The sequence below is a fragment of the Panthera onca genome, chromosome A1, assembly GCF_046562875.1.
Source record: "Panthera onca isolate mPanOnc1 chromosome A1, mPanOnc1 haplotype 2, whole genome shotgun sequence".
Taxonomy (NCBI): Eukaryota; Metazoa; Chordata; class Mammalia; order Carnivora; family Felidae; genus Panthera; species Panthera onca.
Genome location: NC_138339.1, coordinates 57,503,127 through 57,526,148, shown reverse-complemented (window position 1 = coordinate 57,526,148; position 23,022 = coordinate 57,503,127). Strand labels below are relative to the sequence as shown.

The window sequence follows — 23,022 nt, the reverse complement described above, 5'->3', positions numbered from 1 at the left end:
CGGAGTCTACTCCTTGTGAAAATGCTGTAAAGATTGTTGACATGACAAAAAAGCATTGAGATTATTGTATCATTAACTTAGTTGATAAAGTAGTGGTAGTGGTAAGGTTTGAGGGAATTGACTCCAAGTTTGAAAAAAGTTCTACTGGGGGTAAAATGCTGTCAGAGTCACAAGCCACAGAGAAATTGCTCAGGAAAGAAAGAGCGCAGCAAACGGCCTTGTCTTATTTTAAGAAATTGCCACAGCTACCCAACCTTCAGCAACCACCACCTTGATCAGTCAGCAGATATTAACATCAAGGCAAGACCTTCCACCAGCAAAAAGATTATGACCCACTGAAAGCTCAGATGATGGTTAGCATATTTTTTTCGCAATAAAGTATTTTTAAATTAAGATACGTCCTTTTTTTAGACATAAGGCTATTGTACTTTTAATAGACTACTGTATAGTGTAAACATAAAATTTATACGTACTGGGAGCCCAGTAAATTCATTTGACTTGCTTTATTGTTGTATTTACTTTATTGGGGTGGTCTGGAACTAACCCTACAATATCTCCATATTTTCTTAACACCTCATTAAAGTGCTTGTTCTATTTGTTCATCCTGGCTTACATAGTTCTAATGATACAAAAAAACCTCTGCAGACCACTTTTATTATTTTTTTTGTAACTGTTTTGTAATAGTAAACTAAGCTATTCAAAGATATTCCCACTCAATTTTCCAAATGAGCTACTCAAAAATTTAAATAGCATTTTATAATTACTTTTCTTATTCTACGTTACAAATATCTCATTGATTTATGTACTCCAGGACTCGAACACCAAAATCTACATCCAATGATAGTTGGCAAACATTGGTAAGCATGCTATTCACACTTCAGTATAAGTGACAACAGGATTTAACAAAAGTTTCATAATTTAAAATTGATGTAATTAATTTACTAGATCATAGCTTATCATATCATATTCTTCATAATAAAACTTAGACTTTCTCTAGAATAATCCCATACTTTTACTTGTTCAAAATATTTCAATTAGTGGATCAGTATCTGGAATAACAGACTGGACTAAAAATTAAGGCTTGTCTCCTTTTTAGCTATGCAAAGATGAGCAACCTCTTGGGACCTCAGATTTCAGGATTAAGAGGACTTTAGTTTTATGTTAAATAAAATAATTTACATTGAGAAAAAATTTTAAATGTAGTACATGACATGTATTTAATAACTGTTCCTATCTACATTTTTAACCCTTCATAACTGTTTTACTAAAACACCACACACACATTATATATTTGTTCTGGTTACATAAGCTCTATTTTAGTCTTTAAATTTTCAAGGAAATATTTTGTGAAATATATAATGTTGCATGACTATATATTGGAGAATTTGGAATATTTAAAGAAAACCTGTTGTAAATCTCACAACGTTAACAGGCATCTCAGGTATATAGTGTCGAAAACAAATATCTCAAAATGCTCTCATCTTAAAGGTTAGATGTTAAGTATTAAAATCTGTTTCTATGCTGGCAAAAAAGGAAAAGAAAAAAAAAAGCTCTGTGTATTACTTTCATCATAGTGCTAATAGTTTCAGTGCTTACACAGAAGTGCATTTTAAACTAGAGGGGAAAAAAAAGTTAATCTTATTTTTAAAGAGACTAGGTCACTTATATATTCAGTACATACTGATTATTACAAAACCTTTAAATGGGAAGGAAAGTGAAAAATGTCAACTTGTATTCCACTGATAGGGAATTAAATCCACACGTCACCCACTGCAGGATATGTTGCTAAAAACACAGCCTTCGTGTAGATCTGTTAATTATCCCAAAATTTCTACCTAAAGTAGGGTTTCAATTTATTACTATCAAAAACTGAATAACATTGGTTCTACCTAGCCCTTACCAATGGCATTCTTTCAAAAGATCAGGGTTTTTCTCATGATTTTTAAGTTCTTTTATCTTCATTTTGTAAATAGTGAAAAATAGCCAAAAACCCCATATTTTTAGTGACAACAGAATCACATCTTGTATCTCATCCTAGCCTGGTTGAAAGCATATATGAGTGTCTATGAGAACTATGAGAATCTACATTTAAATCTAATGTTTTCTATGAATTCAATAGGGGGTAAAACCATTTTATACACTAATTCCAGTTAAGCAAAAGAAGTTGCATAGAAATTTTTAAGGTACTGATCTACTAACTGAAATATATTGATCAAGCAAAAATATGGCATTATTCTTAAGAAAGCCTATGCTTTAGTATGAAGAATATGATCTCATAAGCTATGATCTAGTAGTTAATTACATTATAATAAATATATGTATTGCCTCTTATGAGGAAGGAGAGTAGTATTTAAAATTTCAGTAATAAGCCTGAGTGAAAAGAAAAAAATTTTAAAAAGCCAGAGAAAGTATGGATGGGAACTAAAAACTTGGGCAAACACTGGTTTATGCTTACAAAGCCCATTGCCTAGTTAGGCTACTCTCATTTATTCTATTAGGGCTGGACATGACACTTTAAATTGAACAGCAGATGGCAGAAGTCTTATGAAGTTCTTTGCTAAGTAGGTAGGTATTTCTTGAAAACAGGTTCAATAGAATGTAAACTACAGTGCCAGACAGTTAGGATGAAGGACTTGAGAAAGTTGACAGCAGTTTTCTGCAAGCCAAGCCCTGTCTCATAGACTGGATTATTTAGCCAGAATTCAAAACATTTGTGGTTGCAAGAGTCAATTATCTTTTTTTTTTTTTAGTTTTTATTAATGTTTTATTTATTTTTGAGAGAGAGAGAGAGAGAGAGAAACAGAGCGGGAGCGGGGGGAAGGGCAGAGAGAAAGAGGAAGACCCAGAATCTGAAGCAGGCTCCAGGCTCCGAGCTGACAGCACAGAGCCCAATGCGGGGCTCAAACTCACGAACTGTGAGATCATGACCTGAACCGAAGTCGATGCTTAACCGACTGAACCACCCAGGCGCCCCAGCAAGAGTCAATTATCTTAACTAAATGATGGCCAGACCTAATGAGAGCACTGAGAAAACTCAATGAGTTTCCAGGCCAGCATGCTAGGCAAATCACTTACATCCTAAGATTTGCTTTTATTATCAACATGGTTCCTAAAATCATGTAGCCTTTTCTCTCTTCCTACATTGATACAATAGTCCTCATTTTCCATTTCCCTGACAACCATGTACCAAAGACCCATCATTTCCAGGAAACTGAGTCAGAATTATATTAGATGATAAGATTAGGAGGATGAGCAAGAAAGAGAAAAAGAGGGAATGATCATTGAATCTAACAAGGTCAAGAAAACCCTCTAGGAACCTGAAATATGGGCCTTACTCTTCATGGTAGGCTCTATTCTTCCAGGTCTGGCTCCATCTAACCTACCTGCAGTGTTCCAATCTATGACTTGCTCTGGAAGAGGATAAATGGGTTACATAGGATATATCAGTCTTAGGTCTGTTTCACCATACCCCTTCCCATTTCTGCCAAAATTGACAACTCTACATATAGAATGGATTTCCTAAGTACTCAGTGATGTCTCCTTAAGAACCAAAACAATGATGGACCCACGTTTCCAAGAAAAAAAGTGGTACTAGGGGATATTTCTAGAAATGGATAGCACCTAATCTATGTGCTAGGGTCCTTAAAGTCAGAGATGTACTCTAATAAATTCAAGCCTTCCTTACACAACCCAGTTTGGATCTGACCTCCAAGACACTAGGAACAATTATGCTTCAGAGATAGTTAAAGTGTGCTGAGCATTGTCCCACTGAGTGCCTTTCTCGCAATCTAAAAATAGTGTAATCCAAAAAGAAGTCACCACTACCCCAATAGAAGATTCCCTCAGCTCAAACCACATAACCAAGAAAACATGTGGGGACAGCAAGAAAAAAATGTGGAAAACTAGTCGTGGTAGAAAGGTAGGTTTCAGACAAATTGCTTGGACTTCAGTTTCTTTACCATCAAAATGGAGCCAAAACTGCAGATAACATTCATTTATCTCTGACTATGTGTCTAAGTACCATGCTAAGTACCTAACTGCATCATCTACTTTACTTCTCACTACAGCCTCATGAGATTCCCATCCAGGCATAATATTATATGCTCTGTAAGTACTTTCCAAACTCACTGTTCCAGCCAGGCTGTCTGATTATTGCATTATGCACATCCTCTTCATCAAAGTATCCACATCATCAACCTTGCCCGTAAACACATTCTCACTTACTTCGCCACCTAAGAACTTCCCTTTACTTTCTGCCTCATTTTCACAGGAAAAAGAAAACTAAACAAAACAAAACAAAACAAAAAACACAAACAATATCTGCTAGAAATAAAAAAAAAAAAAGGATAGAAAGGGAAGAAAGAAGAAGAAGAAAAAAATTAATCCAGATACCTTTTCCTTTTATCCATCTAGTCACTCATAAGTCTCTATCTTAACTGTTCCCCTATCTTATCCTTGGCTATAATATCTGCATGAATACTCAAATTACTAAAATTATTCTATAACTGAGGTTTTAGCTAAGTCAGATGATCCATCTCCAAATTAGAGTTGCAAAATGTATTTTTAATTTTCCCCATAGAACCCTTTAATTTTCTCACCCCCAAAGTGCACTGTCTTGCTGAGGTGTGACCTGTAAAAATATAAAAAGCAAGATCTGAAAAGCAAAAGACTGGAGAAAAATGTATGCAGAATGCCTAAGAAAAAGCCTTAGGAAGCCCTTTGATATATGGTGCTAGATGCTGTAGAAATATATTGAGAATACCAGTTAAGGAGCAATAAAAACACAGAGGATTTTACTAGGAACATCAGAAAGGCTTGCTGGTTTCCTTTTTGCTTGTTGTCTTATTGCATGTATAGATTAACAACATTAAACAGATCAAGGGGGCCAAGTTTTTCTTTCAATGCAATGCTATGTGGCCCAACTGACCACAAACATCACCTTTTATTTCCATGTGTACATAGCAAATATGAAAAGTTTGATGACCAAATTATTTGTAGAAGCCAGGGGATAAGGAGGGGGTACCAGAGGGGACACATCCAGGTAGACAAGAGGCAGATACATGACTGAAGAATTGTAGTCATTCAATTGGGTTGGAAGAGAGAGACAGACAATAGCAGATTTCAGAGAAAGAAAATGACAGGACAAATTACTTTTGTCCCTAAGGAAAAAAAGGAAAAAAAAAAAAAAAAAAAAAAGAAGCCAGGTTTTCTACACGGAGCTGGAAAAGCCCTATTTTGTGCTCTGTATCAAAGCACTTTGGTCAACAATACAAACAACATGAGGCAGAGCAAAACACAAAATTGTAGCTATGATTCCACTCACCAAAAGGGTAGATCTTCAATGTGCAATTCAGCTGGCTTTACAGGACTGCTCCACAGCAAAGCCAAGCAACGAAGCAAGCCCCAGTCTTCTTAGGCAATAAAAAGCTGGATGTAACTGTTAAAAAAAAAAAAAAAAAAAAAAAAAAAAAAAAGAGAGAAAGAAAATAGATAAGTTTCAAATGAGCACATAAAAAAAAGAATAAAAATGCAAATAAATACTATATCTCCTCAAAATGTAGGAAAGTTGGAATTAGGAGATAAATAAGCTAAATTGTACACCTTACCCTTGAGAATATCTTTCAACAGGGAAGTGTAAAATATGGTTATAAAACCTATTAATTAAATCAGTCATTTTGACTATGGCACACCATTATCGTTAAGACAAAATTACCACAATACTATACCCATTCGTTATCCTTTAAATCTGATGCTGTTTATAATATAAACACTGAAATATATAGTATTACAATGGGAGAATAAGCACATCTTTCTAGCAATATACAGATTTGAAGCTTGTTCTTTACATTTACAAATGAATTATTTCATCTTTAAATATACAGTTTACTCATCCATACAATCTAAGCATTATTTTGCCAACCTTTAAATTCAAATACTTGCTAATTAGTACCATGGTCAATAGAATGCAGGAGTAATATTATATCACAGGAAAGTCCCCTGACTCCAATATAACTTGCTTTGGGCAAATAACCTAAGCTTTCATCATCTAAAATGGGGATATAATAGCACCTATTTCATACAAATGTTGTGATGATTAAACATAAAGATCCATCAAAAGCACTTAGTACAGTGCTTGGCACATAGTACCATTTTAATACACATCACCTGTCACTATTGTCATTGTTGTTACCAACACTCCAATGTTATACCTGGAATGTCACCAACAGAGATTTTGAGCTCGCCTTCTAATGATGAACTCTTTTGAAAAATACAAACATGTCCTCTTCCCCCCAAAAAGTCCACATAATTAAATGAATGCACACTAAGATGTTTGCTTTTCATTATGTTCTCTTCTCCCCTGGCCAGTAGAACTGGGGCCATGAGGGAGGCAAAGAGTGATTTCCTAAGTTCACAAAGGGATTGGTGTTAGTGCAAAAAAGAAAGAGAGGTCAACAAAGAAGGAATGACAACAATGGAAAACAAATAGCTTTAATCACTTAGTTTTGCTCAAGTCATTCTGATCTTGGACACTAAATGTGTATCTCTAACTGTAAAACAAAGGAGTCCTTCCTAAACCAGCATTTCTAAGGCAGGGTATTAGATCCTCTGGTGAGCTGGAGCTTCAGTCTGGCTGAGCCTATCTCCAGCTCCCATATAAGGCCACAGCCGGATAACACACTCCTGGACACCCTCCTCACAAGAGCAAACAATACTTTCAGGCTGATGACTCTATCCTTCCTGACCACTCTGAAAATCCTCCTTGTCCTCCTCAAAGACTCTTGGAAATATAGAATCAACATTAGGTGCTACCATACTGATCTTGCAGACAGTTAAGAGGGCTTGTCACAGTATAGTGGAGAGTATGGAATTTAAATCACAGCAGACCTGAGTTTGAACTGTGACTCTGTCACTAATCAATCTCATACCAGGTTCTTCAGACCCCCTGAGCCTCAGTCTTCTTAACTGTAAGATGGGAGCAGAGGAAGAACACCTATTAAATTGAGTAATAAGGAAAGAAAATATTTCTGGCACACAGTAGGCATACAACAAATGTTAATCACAATTTCTGCTTTCCTTGTTGTGCTATCTTCCTTATTTTGGTAGCTTTATAACCTGATTATAAGGGAATGATATAGAATATGTCTAATCAAGACTATGTCTTTAAAAGACAAACTGACAAGACCAGACAGAATTGTAAGACCTTATGTAAACTTGTTTTGTTTTTATTTTCTTTTCTTTTTTCAAGTTTCAATTTGGCAATCAGAGCCCAGCAAAGCAATATGGTTCTTTGATTTCTTTCTTAGAAACTCTACAGCCTTTATTGTCTTTGTATCATACAACTTTAGCACTTAATTATATCCTACCTTGTAATAACTAGGTGTCCTTATAATCAAGTCTGTTTACTCACTTGTGTAGTTCTGATCCTTTAATCTCTCCAGAATATTAGTTTTTAATGGTATAAAAAGCCACAATTTAACAATTTTATTACTAAATAAAATTGTAAGAATATTTTGAAGAAGATTCACCAATGGGTTGAATCTAAAAATTACTTTCATAATTAGGAATGGCACAAAATCATACAAGTAAGCCTCAAAAGTACAAAGGAAGCTTCCATGCCTTTCCATTGACTAGCTGTGCAGCCTTGGGCAAGTCACTGAGCTTCATCTTTGGACCTGTAGATGAACCTACCCTTGAGTCAGATACTTGTCTTAGCTAGCTTAGAAATTTACTGAAGAATTCTCTATAATAACAAGACTATAATAACAGCTATATATTTTAGGCAAGAGATCTGGTAGTTGCTTTGTTATTTTATATCATATTAATTATAAATTCAAAAGCCTGCTGCTGGAAGGTAAAATAAAAACAGGTATAGTCAGTATACATAGTATATTCAGTACAGAGTAATGATAAACTTTCTAGGCTCAACAGTTAAACTGCTTGTGTTTAACTTGTGACGAAAACACTGAATGGCCATGCGGCCCAAGACAAGTTTTAATCTTCTGCATTCTTTAGAGTCTTAGGGATAATAATAATATCTAACTCATAGAGTTATTATAAAGATTACATACATAATTCACTTAATGAATATTCCATACTAAATGTTAGCTATTATTATTATTATTTATTTTTATTTGTAAAATAGAATTATATCAAAATCCACTAATTCGTAACATATGAAACTCACCCCCTATTTTGTTATATGTATTATGGATATTTGTCAAATGGATAAATGGAAATTATTTTTTGATCAGTGTATGCCATTCATCAAATATTCAGTAAAAAATGATGCATGCTTTAAGGCATACATTTATTGCCAATGTTACTATTTATTAGGCTTTCATCTGTATTACAATAGATCTGATAAGACATGTATTGATTGAACTTAAATATGTTATTAAATTATAATAAAACTAACAAACCTAAACTTAATTTTTTCTGAAATGTATATTTCTGTTTGACTTTAAACATGGGATTTTACATAACTACAATGAATCCTATATTTTCAAATATTTTTTTGTTGTATCATTGTAAAAAAATTTGTATAGTTAAATAAAAACAAACAGAAAAATCATTTGAAAGTACACTAGCCAGTGATAACTGCTGCTTACATATTGGTGGCCATCATTCTAGATATCTCTCTATAAATAAATTCACCTGGAATAGACAAAACTATGCATAAATAGGACAATGCCAGCCATCTTTTTTTATGCCAAGCCCTTTCCTACATGAGAAATGCACCTTCTAGATTACTGAGGCAGTTAATCTGTGTCTCCTTTTGATTCAATCAAATCATTTTAACTTTTCATTTAATGTTTATCAAAAATTTGAGAATTTAAAGTGAGCTATTTAAATTAACTAAATGTTCCTGACATCTGAGAAATAATTTAGGAACATCTTACTTTGCATCTTTTAGATGGACTTTTCTATCATTAAACATACATGTCAGAAAAATTAAGCAAATATCAGTCTCCCTATTCCATACAATAGGAAGTGCCACAAAATGAAATGATATAGACAAACCTATAAAAACCAGACAATAGGAATAAAAATTGCAAGATGTTGTTATTTTCATTCAAAGTACCAGTTCTCTTAATGGAAATTAAGTTTATAGGCTTAAAAGAAATGTTAACAATCTTCCCCTTAGATATAAAGAGAGTGATGGTACTGTGTGAGAAATGGGAGATTAGTAAATGCGAATGAACTGACTTCTTTCTAATGAATAAAAATAAAGATTTCAGAGACATAAAAATATGAGCATGTGAGTTCCATTCCACAAAGCAGGAAATGAAATGAGTTAGACCGAATGACTTACAGTATGCTCAAGCCACTCTGATTTTTCTACTGTTCTTGTAACTGCTTAGGAACTGAAGCCTTATTCAAAAAAAGGAATATTCTAAGTCCAAATAAAAGATCTCTCTATTCCTTAATTAGGAAATTTGATAATGGGACATTTAGACCAACAATAAGATAATTTTATAGCACTGAAAATTATGGATTGATCTGGATATACTAAAACCAGTCAGCTAGTATCATTTGCTTATTTATTTGACCAGTATTTAATTGAGTGGTTCCCAAATATCAGAAACTACATCAACCCCTGGGTTTATACTGTCAAATAGGGTAGCCACCAGTTATGTGGCCATTGGCTATTGAGCACTTAAAATGTGGATAGTCTGCCACTAACAATGTGTAAATGTAAAATATGTATGTGATTTCACAGATCTAATATAAAAAAGTAAACTATCCCAGTAATATTTATATATTGGGGTACACACTGAAAAATACTATTTGATATATTGAGTTTAATTAAATATATTAAGAAAATTGAGTTCACCAGCTTCTTTTGACTACTTTTAATGTGCCTACTAGCAAATTTCAAATAACACATGTGGTTTGCATTATATTTCTGTTGGCCCTTCTCTAGCTGATAACAATGGTTAATGAGGAAAACAAGTCTTTGTATTCATGTTTGTATGCTTATAGTCGGGTAATAATTCTGTTCAAGGACCCATGTCACATGCTGAGGAAGGTGCATTAAAGTATAAGGTGCATGCCAACCCCTGAAATTTTGCTATCTAATAACATGTATCAGAAAGACATGAAATGTTACATAATCGCAAAGTTATTAAATCCACTAACCTAAAATATAACACTGCTTTATGCAGAGAAATCTTTCTAATAAAGTTATGGTTGTTCAGTACATCTCATTCCTTTTATCACGAGGGGAGCATTAGGCTGATCTGCTGTTCCAAACCTACTGCTGGGGTTGTGGATGTGTTCCTCGGGCTTCAGGAGAGCAACGAGGAGCTCATATTTTATTTGCTTTTAATGGCAAATTTGTATAGTGGATCAAGAGAGCGGCCTCATCACAAATGCTATTTGAAATTCACTGATATCCCCAAGCTAGCTAAGTTGGATCTTAGGAGGGAGCCAGGAGAAAACATTTCAAAACATCCGGAGGTCCCCAAAGCCTCCCTAAGGATCTGAAGGCCCACTGTGGTTGTGACAAATAGATTACAGAACTGTCAAATATATGTTAGGGATTAATTAGCAGAGTATTATCTTTGGTGGCTCTGACCAACATCACAAAGAAATTATCAGCAGCCATATAGTAACAACAAGGTGTGCTTAGAATAAATTTAAAATAACTTATCTCTCTTTTTACGGTATGTTTTATACCCGCCAAAGCCATTCCAGGCCAAAGAAGTCTTCTTTTCTCACTATACGGAATCTTTGAGTATTCACTCTTTAGGATAACATTTGAATTAATTTAAAACATTGTATCTCTCACACAGAGATTCCCACAATAATCTGTCAAATCCAGGCATAATTTTGCTCAAAATAAATGGTTTCTATCATAGAGATGCACTACACCAATCAAAACACAATCATATTTTCAACATTCAAATGCAGGGTCTGTGGTCCAAAGCTTATGTTTGAAGGTTTCAATAAAAGGAAAAAAATATATAGAAATTTAAAAAGATACTCCATGTAATACCAATTCATTAAGCAATTTTGAAAGGGTCAAATCTTATTTTTCTTAAGGGTTATCTGATACAGAAATTACTGGGGTTTTATAAAATATGCACTCTGTCCCTGCTCATTTTCTGAATGAATAAATATGAGGCCAATTTTATACAGAATCACTTCAACTTGAACTAATAATTGTGTATTACAGCCTAGCATGTTTCAGAGGGAGACATATAAAAAGGAAGGCAAAAGAAAATATTAAATCGGTCACTAATTATAATTAATTCATAGTTGAGGTTTATTTGCTTTGCCTAAAGTAAATAATAGAACTCATATGGAAGCCCAGAGTACAAGCGAAAGAGTACCATATCATATAACGGCTGTTTTTATTTGTTGAATAGCTTTTAGGATACAATAGACTGTTTTCCAGGATAAATTGGTGTAAGCAGAAACTTGTAGATCTCACCAGAAACTGTGAATCTCTTGCTGATTATTTCCTTTACTTTGAGGAATGTACATGGGTCCTTTTGAGAAAAATTTCAACTCATTAAGGAAAAATAAAAACTTGCCGAAAGACATTGCTTGAGATTTGATTTATACTGAAACATTCTGGGACATTGGATTTGCATGGAAACATATAAGGAGATTTGTGAAATTATCGTCATCTCATTTTAGTTATGGAGAGATGGAGAGCTAACCCATGGAATAAGAATGCTTTTGAAATCATAAAGAAGAGTCTGACCTTGGTATATGGTAGCCATCTCTTAACTGACGCTCCAACCTACTCAGTCAGTTTTGTGATATAGTAATTATCATATCTGATCTCTGTTCATGAGTAAACTGTTTAATTGTTCATATCAACTATCACCCACAATACCCTCCAATGGTTACTTGGTTATTCATCCTACTCACTCCCTGCTATGGGGACAGTGGAACCTCTTCCTGCTCACTCATGGTCCTACATCCTCACCACTCAGGGAGGATTACTCAAGGTAGCACATAAACAAGTGATCAAGTGAGCCAAGCACCTAAAACTTTGTATCAACAGTCATCACCGGTGAGAGCATGGTCTGGAATGCTGAATAACCATAGAATACAAATAGCCATAGCATTCCACCAAAAGCTATAAAACTACAAAAGGAACCAAAGGAAAAATCTTGGGGTGTTCGGTTTATAAGGAATTTGGTTGCCAAATACATGGACAATGACCAGTGCTGGTCTATGATAAATTTTCACAGTAAAGACAAGTAGGAATTTGTTTTGCAAGAATCAATACAGCAATCCATCCCACTGGCATACAAACACTTTTGAAGCACTTTATCAGCACTCAGTTTGAAATGATCAGTTTACTAAAACTTATAACTGATTTATATATTTCTATTAAGAATAACTGCCAGTGGACTTCTATTTGTCATCACATTATCAGCCATCACTATCTTTTACTTGGGGTTGGCTGAAAATAAGGAAATTGCATTTCTTTAAAAAATAGTTCATATTTATCCTCTCCACTAACAGTACTTATACAGAGGTGTGTACATATGCACCCTTGTGCACACATACGTACGTACACATCAACTCAGTACAGGTCATTAGAATTGGAAGAGATTTATTCCATATTCAGCACTTCAGAATCAGAGAATGCAAAAGGAGGGAGAGAAACAAGGAAATAACATGTGTTTGCAATATTTTGAAAATTAAAGATCCCATATACCAAAGGTCATACAGAAACAATTGTACTTTTGGATTTCCTAAAAGTACAATCATTAAATAGATGAAGCTGTTAGAATATTAAAATAAAAGGTTATGTGCTAAATTTTTAATACAAGTAATTTTAAATACAAGTAATGCTTGTTTTAATCATAGTGCTGTCAGATCTAATGGCATCAATAAAAATTGAGGATGCATATTATTCACAATCAAGTTCAGAGGTGAAATACTCATTGTATAAGGTGGTAGTAGAATCAATGCCTCTCTTGAGAAAGAAGAAACAAACAAAAAAACCAAAACAAAACAAAAACCAGGTTATTTACCGTGTTAGTATCACCAACCTGAACTCTGCCCGTGAAAATATAATTTTTCCATTAAGTGTAAATATAAACACCCTCCAAACAACAAATCAGCATGATTACTACATTAAAAAACATAGATTTTCCCCAAATAGTTATATTAAGTAGCAAACAAATGTTTTATCCCTTGGCGTTAGCCTCCCCCAATTAATTAAAGATTGGCACAGTCTAAGAACTAAATTTATTTTCAATTAAAATAAGAAGTCCGTATGTCATGATAATTTTTTGTTACTATTTCTAATGTGCAAAACAAAGGTTTGCTGTTAGCATTGAACATAGTAATCAAAACAAATCCTTTAATTTTCAATAACTGTAAGGATACTTGAAGAGTCGTTCTCCTCGCAAGGTACTACCTCAATGGTTAATCCTATTAAGAACTGAGCCATGCACCGCGACTAAATCCTCTGGGGAATTTGAGGCATCAAAGGCTTACTGCACACTTAGAAGGCAAGGACTTTTGTAAAGGGCTCTATTATATGAGGAACAAAAGAATACCACTTGTGTACTTAAATATCATCTGCTTTTCCTTCCAAAATACTCCATTTTTAAGTAAAGATATGTGATTTAAATGTATTTAGAGTTTAGCTTTTGGCACTACTCTCGTTTCTGAGTAGAAGTGCCATCTGTGGGCCCCATGGCTCACGCATAATGATATGCTTACAAGCTGCTTCCCTTTTCTGCACAATGTACCCTTTTCACTTTAACATACATTTTCCATAAATTTTTGAATAACAAATTGGGCTGAGGAAGTTTGTTGAAACGGGACAAGGGAAATGCCTGTAGGCTAGAAAGCGGTGATTTTACTCAAGAAACTGGTGCTATGGAAAATATCTACTCCACCTGCCCCCACCCCGAAACATCTATCTTGAGCTGTGATCCTCTAAAATTGCAAATTAAAAACTTCTCCCCTCGAAATATTAGGTCTGTACATTAACTTGGGCAAAGAGCCCACATGCCTGCCATCCATTACACCTGCTGGGTGACAAACAGATGAGAGTCATCACGCAGACTCCCAACGTTTGATCTCCTGATATCGCCAGATGTCCCCCATTTACATTCAAACATAACCACAGTCAGTAATGCAAGTAGCCCGGCTGGCATTTAATAGGGGGGAAAAGTGAAATTCTAATCTGAAATCCTAACTATCCAAATCTTTCAGTGTGTGAACATATACACTATTAAATATGCTTCAATGTGTCTAACTTACTGGCTATTGAGAGAACTGATCTCATTGTAGGCAGGTGAGCTGGTATGGATGGGCAGATTTTGTACCATGTTTCAAGAGAAGGCCCGCATCTTGCCCCATTTGGCTCCCGAATTTTTAATTTAAACAACAAAATTTACCTTCACATTATCTGCTAAATTCTTAAATGCAGTAAGAAAAATCTTGCTTGTTTGGCTACATTTAGATACACCACTCACTAAAAGGCAAATTAGTAAATTAGGGTAAACAGACAACAAAAGTCAAGGAAGCCATGGAAAGAGTAAATCTTCATTTCTTCCTTGCCTCCTTCCCTAGTCTAATAGTACTAGTGAAACAACTTACTGCTAAAATTCAACTGGAGAAAGTAAAACAAAAATATCATAGGCACAGATGTCATGATACATCTTCTGAATGAGTCTCCAAGGTTGAGACCCAGAAATTTTAATTTTTTTTTAATGTTCACTTTATTTTTGATAGAGAGAGAGAAAGAGAGAGAACAGGAGTGAGGAAGGGGCAGGGAGAGAGGGAGACACAGAATCCGAAGCAGGCTCCAGGCTCTAAGCTGTCAGCACAGAGCCCAATGCGGGGCTCGAACTCACAAACTGCGAGATCATGACCTGAGCCGAAGTCGAACGCTTAACCAACTGAGCCAACCAGGTGCCCCAAGACTCAGGAATTTTAAAACACACTTGCTAATTTTCTTGAAATCCGTTCTAGACCTTCATCATGGTAAATCCTGCCAGTATATTTAGGAACTATTCATGAAAACATGACTTAACAGCTTAACTTTTTGAGACTTTCTTTCCATTCTTTGTTTCACACAGAAAATATTTATAGTGTGTCTACCCTGTGCCTGGCACTGGACATTTGGTGTACAAAGAATCTGTAAGGGACAAGGTTTTGTCTCAGCAGTGTTGATACATGGCTCTAGTACAGACAGCAGGCTCTCTAATATGAGGGCAGAGAGATTCTTACATAGGAACCAAAAGGAATGAAAGAACCCAGGGACACTTTACAGAAAGGTACAACGTGCCCACCGATTGTACACTTCAGGCAGATCTGGGGAGGAAGAAACCACTAGACCTCCTACAAAAGATGTCAGCATCTATGCCCAGGAGGGGTTCTGACTCTTTTTAGGGGAAGGAGTTTGAATTTAAGCATTAAGGAGAAAGCTAGGAAGATTGTAACTTCTTTTTGCATCTTCTCCCTTCTTCTAGCTTCCTCTTCCCCTGTGATGAAAATATTCTGTTCAGCAAGGATGTCATTGAACAGTTGCTTTGGACCCCCGGCACTCTCCCCGGCTCTCTGTTCCATCTTCCCCATCTCCCTTATTGCTATGTGAAATTATTGTGTCCATTTGTTTATCCATCTCTTATCTGTCTCCCTACCTCCATGCAGAGGCCTTGCTTATCATTCACCTGTCCCCAGGACCTAGAGCAACACCCAGCATGAAGTGGGTATCCAAATATGTGTCAAATGAAAGAATTAATGAATAAGATATAGTTATACTTTAAATTTCTTGATCCCTCTGTCACCAGACATGAATTGTTTTTCGATGTATGTTCTTGGATTTATAGTATTAGTGATTTTTTTCATTTGACATCCAACTTGATTCTCTTCTAAGATTATTTTGACCTATCTGCTATCCAGCTTTATTCATTGAGGATGTTTACACTTGGACTCAGTTCAGCAGCAACCCATTTTTATACAAACCTAATACATCTTCAGCCCATCTCTCCTATAATTTATAAAATATCCTATTGCCCCTTAGCAGGGACAGAATTCCAACCCTTATTCAAATCTTACACTACATACTAAAGAAGCACAACCAAAAAAAAAAAAAAAAAAAAAAAATCCCCTCAAAGGAAAAGTACCTGAGGAATTTCTGTCTCAAGGTCAAGGCAATAGAGGATAAACACAGGCCATCAATTCAGAATAAGAGGAATTAAACATTGAAATCATTGATTTAAGGCTTTTGATAACAATGGCAAAATATTAAATCGGGCTTAAAATTACTAAGTACTATTGGGTCGCTTTTACTTTAGTTTTTTCTTGAGCTGCTCAGCACATGTCTGCAATTTCACGGCACCTACTAATAGAAAGTGAGCTCAGAGTCTATTGACAGTTTCATGACAAGTCATACTTCACCTTCCATTGTCCAGTCTTCTTAGCTGTTCATTATCTTGACTGCTGTGCCTACGAGATAATGATACACTCTGCTTCTACCCCTGACTGGAACACATTTTTGCTCCAGGGTTCCTTTTAATTGAAACACACTGTCGGTATTACTGTTTTTGGTGCAAAAGTAAACACATTTAACACAAGAATTCAGTTTGTATTTGCTTCACCAATAGAAACTGTGTAAAAAGTCACCTGCCTCTAGAAAAGTGACTGAGTGATTCTTTGGAGACATTAATATTTTTACTCACTTCTTTTACTTTCATTACCATTTGTCACTCCTGGGGATGTGATAATCAATTATCCCTGCGAGAAAAAATATTATGACCATCCTTACCATTTCTCTGAGTGTCCCAAACCCATCTAGGAAGTATTGAGTAATGTTTCATCAACCCTTAAGCATAAAATTGACTGAAAATGCTTTAACTCTAAAAAAGGGGGTATAATAAATTGTGCCTGTTAAATTATCTGTGTCCATTGTAAATCCCATTAGGTAGCCGCCAACTGACTAGAACAGAATGGCCCAACTTCAGGAGTAGTAGCAGCTGAGCACGGCCAAGATGCTGCTCTTGCTAGCAGACATTCTGGGAATTTGAACTCTTTTGAGAAAACAAATGAATTCTTTCTACCAACCGATACATTTCCAACAATAACTACATGTATAAAGAGGATTAGGGTTTATTTTCTCACCATATGGCATCAAAAAAAGAAAAAAAGGATGACACACTAACCATATAAGAACCATGCCACATTAAACACTGTGCACGTCTTCATTTTTTCCCATTCAACTCCTACAATCATATGTCTGGTGTTAGAACTCTCACCATTCCTACTTCACAGATGGGAACATCTAGGCACAGAATTACTAACCATACTGTCCAAGGACATACCATACAACTGGCCCTTGAATGTGGATCTCATACCAAACCCCAGGTTCTCAGATACCACCGTTCTATAATGCCTATTCTCTCTGAGTTCTCTGTAGTTAAAATATGGAAGCACTCCCAATGAAGTCGTCTAATGACTGTTGTGTATTCTTATATTCAAATTATATGGATTTACATTTTGAAAATATAAAATGGATTCACAAACTACTCAAAATTCAGGTTGACCTAAGATATGTTTGTTAGTATTCCTTCCATTTATACATTGTTACATGACTTGCCTTTTCTTATCACTGTGGTCAACACACTTTTTTTTTTCTTTTTTGCCTCCACATATTTGAGAAGGGGGAGAAGAAAGAAAGAGTATTTACTCTCTCTCCCAGGAGATTAACACAAATGTGTGTGTGTGTGACAGGGGAGGGGTCTCGGCATGTAAGAGAACATGGAAAGGGATTGATAATTTACCACTCTTAGAAGTAAAATGGTTCTCAGGGTGCCTGGGTAGTTCAGTTGGTTAAGCTTCTGACTCTTGGTTTCAGATCAGGTTATGATCTCCCGTTTTTGAGTTTGAGCCCGCATTTGGCTCTGCGCTGGCAGCACGGAGCATGCTTGGGATTGTTTCTCTCTCCCTCTGTCTCTGCCCCTCCCCTGCTTGAGCTCTTTCTCTCTCTCAAAATAAATAAATAAATAAATAAATAAATAAATAAACATTAAAAATTTTGCTTTAAAAAGAAGTAAAATGGTTCAAATATGTTAAAATGCAAATGAATCTGCTGGGAAAATTTAGAATTCTAGATCACGAGGCTCTCCCTAAGAGATTCTGATTCAATAACCATAAGTTAGGTCTAGGGATGTCTGGGTGACTCAGTTTAGTGTCTGACTTCAGCTCAGGTCATGATCTCGCAGTTTGTGAGTTTGAGCACTGTGTTGGGCTCTGTGCTGATAGCTTGGAGCCCAGAGCCTGCTTCGGATCCTGTGTCTCCCTCTCTCTCTGTTCCTTCCCTGGTTGCAGTCTCTCTCAAAAATAAAATAAACATTAAAGAAAATTTTTAAAAAACCCAAAAAACTGTGAGGTAGGTCCAGAAACTGAATTATTAACAAGCAGCGACAAGTGATTCTATTAGATATTTCATACCTATGCTGTCCAATATGGTAGCCATTAAGCTTTCAAAATGCAGCTAGTCCAAAATGATGGGTACTGAATGTAAAAAAAATACACACTGAATTTCAGAGACTCAGTATGAAAACTAAGATATAAAATACTTTATTAATAATTTTTATGTTGATTACATGTTAAATTATAATGTTTTAGATATATTATTTTAATGCAATATATTACTTACAATATTTTACTTGCAATATATTACTTGCAATATTTTAATGCAATAATATTAATATATTAATATATAAGTTTAATGCAATATATTACTAAAATTGATCTCATGTATTTCTTTTTATCCTTTTTTAAAGTGTGGGTACTATACAATTTTAAATTATATACGTAGCCCATATTGATATTTCTTTCAGACATTATATTTCTATGTGGACTTATTTTTCTTTTGGGCAACATTGGTTGATACATTTATTCCCAGGAAAAGGTCATAAAATAATTCTAAGTTAAAACAAGGACCAATGTGCATATGATAAAAATTTTAGTATGTAAGATTTCTTTGAATACTTTTAGAAATCTGATAAACATAATATGCATCAGTCATTCATGAATTTATATATCAAATTTATGTTCTTTGTGAAAAAAATAAACAACAACAACAAAGACACAAAGCGTTCACTACCTTCAACCAGCATTCAACGATTATCAAATCCCATGTGTAGCCAGTGTTTGCTTTCAGTTATCAACTTCCTCAGAGCATGATATATTTATGTTTGTGTATTTGTATGTATGGACACTGTTTATATAGCCCACCACAAAGCATGACCTTTCATTTTCTGCCTCATCTGGCAGTAAAATTGTTAAATATAATCCAGTATTATTGTAACTGGCAATAACTGTATAAAGAGACAAATATATTTGTATGGGTGCGTGGCAACATAATAGTCCTTGTTCAATATTATCTCTATTGACCAACGTATTACTAATTCTAAAGAGCTGACATAAAGTTTCTGAAGTCAACATCTGATGAATTACTACCTATACTCCTAAATTATCCATTATTATTCTACTAAGGTGAGGTCCATATATTTATTCCCACAGCATTTTATATGTTTTAATTATGATAAGCAAATTCCAGTCTTGACTTTCCTGACTGATATGCCATATACTTGTATTCTGATGATAGATTATAGCAGAGGTCCCCAAACATTCTTAGTTCATGGTACCCTTAGTGTCTTGATAATAATTTTATGGTGCCCCTAGGACAAGAGAATTATGTAACAATTTCAGTTATTCAGTAGTTAGGCCCAAACAGCTTAATAGTAGTAGTTTAAGCAGACATTACTGGCTTTCCTTTAAATATTTATAATATCTCATAGTTCCCAAATAAATGTGCTGAAGTTCACACAGTTACCTCAGCCCAGTTTGAAAAGTGTAGGACTACATAGTCTTAAACGGTCTAGAAGGTAAAAGGCAAAATTTTGTACCTTCTAAGGGAAAGAATACACGTAATACTAATAGCTATTTAGAGCTGTGCTTCTTTTAACACATTTTTAATGTTTATTTATTTTGAGAGACAGCATGCTAGAGAGAGAGCGAGCATCAGCAGGGGAGGGGCAGAAAGAGAGGAAGAGAGAGAATCCAAACAGGTTCTGTACTGTCAGTGCAGAGCCAGATGTGGAGTTTGATTTTACAACTGTGAAATCATGACCCAAGCTGAAATCAAAATTTGGACTGAGCCACCCAGGGGCCCCATAACACATTTTAATTACTAGAGTTTATAGAAAAAAATTATGTATTGTACCACTGGATAAGTGACATTTAACATAGGCATTTATCAGTCAATCAGTTGATCAGTCAATAAGTATTTATAGAATACCTATCACATATCTAACTCTTTACTCTCAAATAGCTTACATCCCGTAATGCATCTATAGCTTTGTGTCAAGGTCATGGTTCTCCATATTTTTTAGAAACTGTCCATATGACTCAAATAAAAATCTCAAATGACTAGTATCAACTAAATTCTTGTATTTATTATATTTATTGTGATTATTATTCATTAACCTGTTATTAAAATTACTTGTGATAGCTAAGAAGTTCTATGAAATTCTGAAAATACAATACTTTCAACAAAATATTTCTCTCATTTTAAGAGCACGGATAGAAGTCATATCTCAAACAATGATAGCCTCAACAAAAATTAAAAATTGATTTTCAACTTCCAGTTTCCTTTCTGGTATGTAAGTTCTTTAAAAGTAACCACTCCATTCTAACATCAAGTAAAAATCTGAACAAACTGAAAGAAAGATCACATCTCTTCTTGCATATATCAGAGAGTGAGGTCAAAGGTCAAACCACTGTCCTCAAAAATTAGAAAAACAGACAAGCAGATAAAGAGAATCACAACTTACCAGACCAGAAACCCACAATAAGAAATTTCATGGGAACCAGTGCCAGGATTAGAATATCTGACTGCAATCAACAAATTCCTCAGTGTGGATAAGTCTCAGAGTTGAAAATTTCAGGGCACTCAATCATAAAGAGCCTCACACACCTTTGTGAGGCTTATCTCTAGGAGCTCTATCAGTTCTCACAGTGAATTTAGGAGAAAAATGTCTTTGGCTTCTACCAAGGGAAAATAAAAGGAACCATTTTGAAATATTGCAGGGCATTCTGTACTTCTTAACAAGGCCTGACCTCAAGAGAAAGTATTTTACCAAAGCTTAACCTGGCAGGGGTCTATCAGAGCCAAATTTATCTGTGGGAAGGGAAACAAACCAATTTTAGTCTCCTCTAGCCTCCCATGTAGGGAAAGAGAAATACCCAACTCCAGCCCTCACAGGCTTCCATGTGAACAGAAGGAAATACACACCTCCAGCCCTCTCTAGCCATCCTGTTCCACCTAAGATGGGAAACCTGAGAAGCACTGGTGAAATTCACAGCCTGAGTTTACAAAGACCTAATCACAGAACCATAGAACACTCCCTCTCCCCTAAAACTCTACTACTACACTAGTAAAGATCTATTTACCACAGTCCCTTTTATCCAGTACCTTATGTCTCCCTTCAAAAAAAAAAGACATACTAAAAGGTTAGAAGATATTCAAGAGATTAAATAGACATCAGAACCAGAGTTAGACATGGCAACAATGTTAGAATTATTAAACCACAACTTTTTAAAATTATGACTGACATGCTAAAATTTTTCATGGAAAACATAGACAATATGCAAAAATACATGAATCAGGTATGCAAAAAGGTGGGCATTCTAAGAGAATTAGAATGCAATGTTAGAAATCAAAAACACTAACATAAATGAAGAATGCTATTGACTAGCTCATTAGCACACTGGACCCAACTGAGGAAAGAATTTCTAAACTTGAGGATATGACAATTGAAACTTGAAGATTAAAAAGCACAAAGATAAAAGACTAGGAAAAATGATAAATAAATAAAATAATATCTAAGAACTGGGGGACAATTAAAAAGGCATAACATACGTGTAATGGGAATAACAGAAAAAAAGAGAAAAGAAGAAATACTTGAAGAAACAATAATTAAGAATTTCCCCAAATTAATGTCACATACCAAACCACAGATTCAAGAAACTCAGAAAACACCAAACAGAATAAATGTCCAAAAAACTGCACTTAGACATATAATGTTCAAACTTCAGAAAATCAAAGATAAAGAAAAAATCTTGAAAGAGGATAGAGGGAAGGAAAAAAAAAAAACACTCTATCTATACAGGAGCAATAAGGATTTCATCCAACATCCCCACAGAAACCATTAAAGGATGAATTAGAGTGAAATACTTGATGTTTGAGAAGAAACAAAAAACAATATAGAATTTCATAATCAGCAAAATTATCCTTCAAATATGAAGGAGAACTAAAAACTTTGTCAAACAAAAAGTGAGAGAATTTGCCACCAGTAGACCTGCCTTGTAAGAAATGTTAAAAGAGAGAAACAAATGTTTCAGAGAGAAACAAAAAGATATAGGTTAGACACATGGATCTACATAAGAAGAAAAGAATTAAAGAATGAATAAACGAAAATAAAGTAAAAATTTAATATCCTTATTCTAAATTGATCAATAACAGTTTTTTCAAAATAATAATAGCAAAAATGTACTTATGTATACTTTTATGTATATATGTATATATGTATGTAGATTGTTCCTTATGTATATATACATATATATATACATATGTATGTATTTTGTTCCTTATGTAAGCTTATGTATAAGTAAATGAATGACAACAGTGACATAAGGAACTGGATGAAGGAATTAGAAATCTATATTTTTAAGGTTCTCACAATACTAATAAAAGGACATGGAGTTAATTAAAAGTGGACTTGGATTTTGTAAATGTATACTGCAAACTCTAGGGCAACCACTAAAAAAAATAATGTGAAAAGAAAGTCACAATTAATATGGTAAGAAAGGAAAGGAAAGGAAACTATACATATGTTCAATTAAAACTACAAAATGCAGAAAAATGTGGAAGACAATAATAGAAATAAAGAACAATAGCAACAAATAGAAAATAACAAATAGAATATATATTAATCTGACTATAGTAATTGTTACCTTAAAAGTAAT

The 23,022-nt window shown here is 34.6% G+C and overlaps 1 protein-coding gene across 9 annotated transcripts in view; it reads right to left on the bottom strand.

The window, feature by feature from the left end:
* Positions 1 to 23,022, bottom strand: part of TENM2 (teneurin transmembrane protein 2) — a 1,291,685-nt gene that overhangs the window by 1,141,036 nt on the left and 127,627 nt on the right. For all 9 annotated transcript variants that reach the window (XM_060634955.3, XM_060634958.3, XM_078446587.2 and 6 more), the window contains exon 2: positions 5,324 to 5,437. The gene's annotated coding sequence lies outside the window, so the exon portion shown is untranslated. The remainder of the gene's footprint in view (positions 1 to 5,323; positions 5,438 to 23,022) is intronic.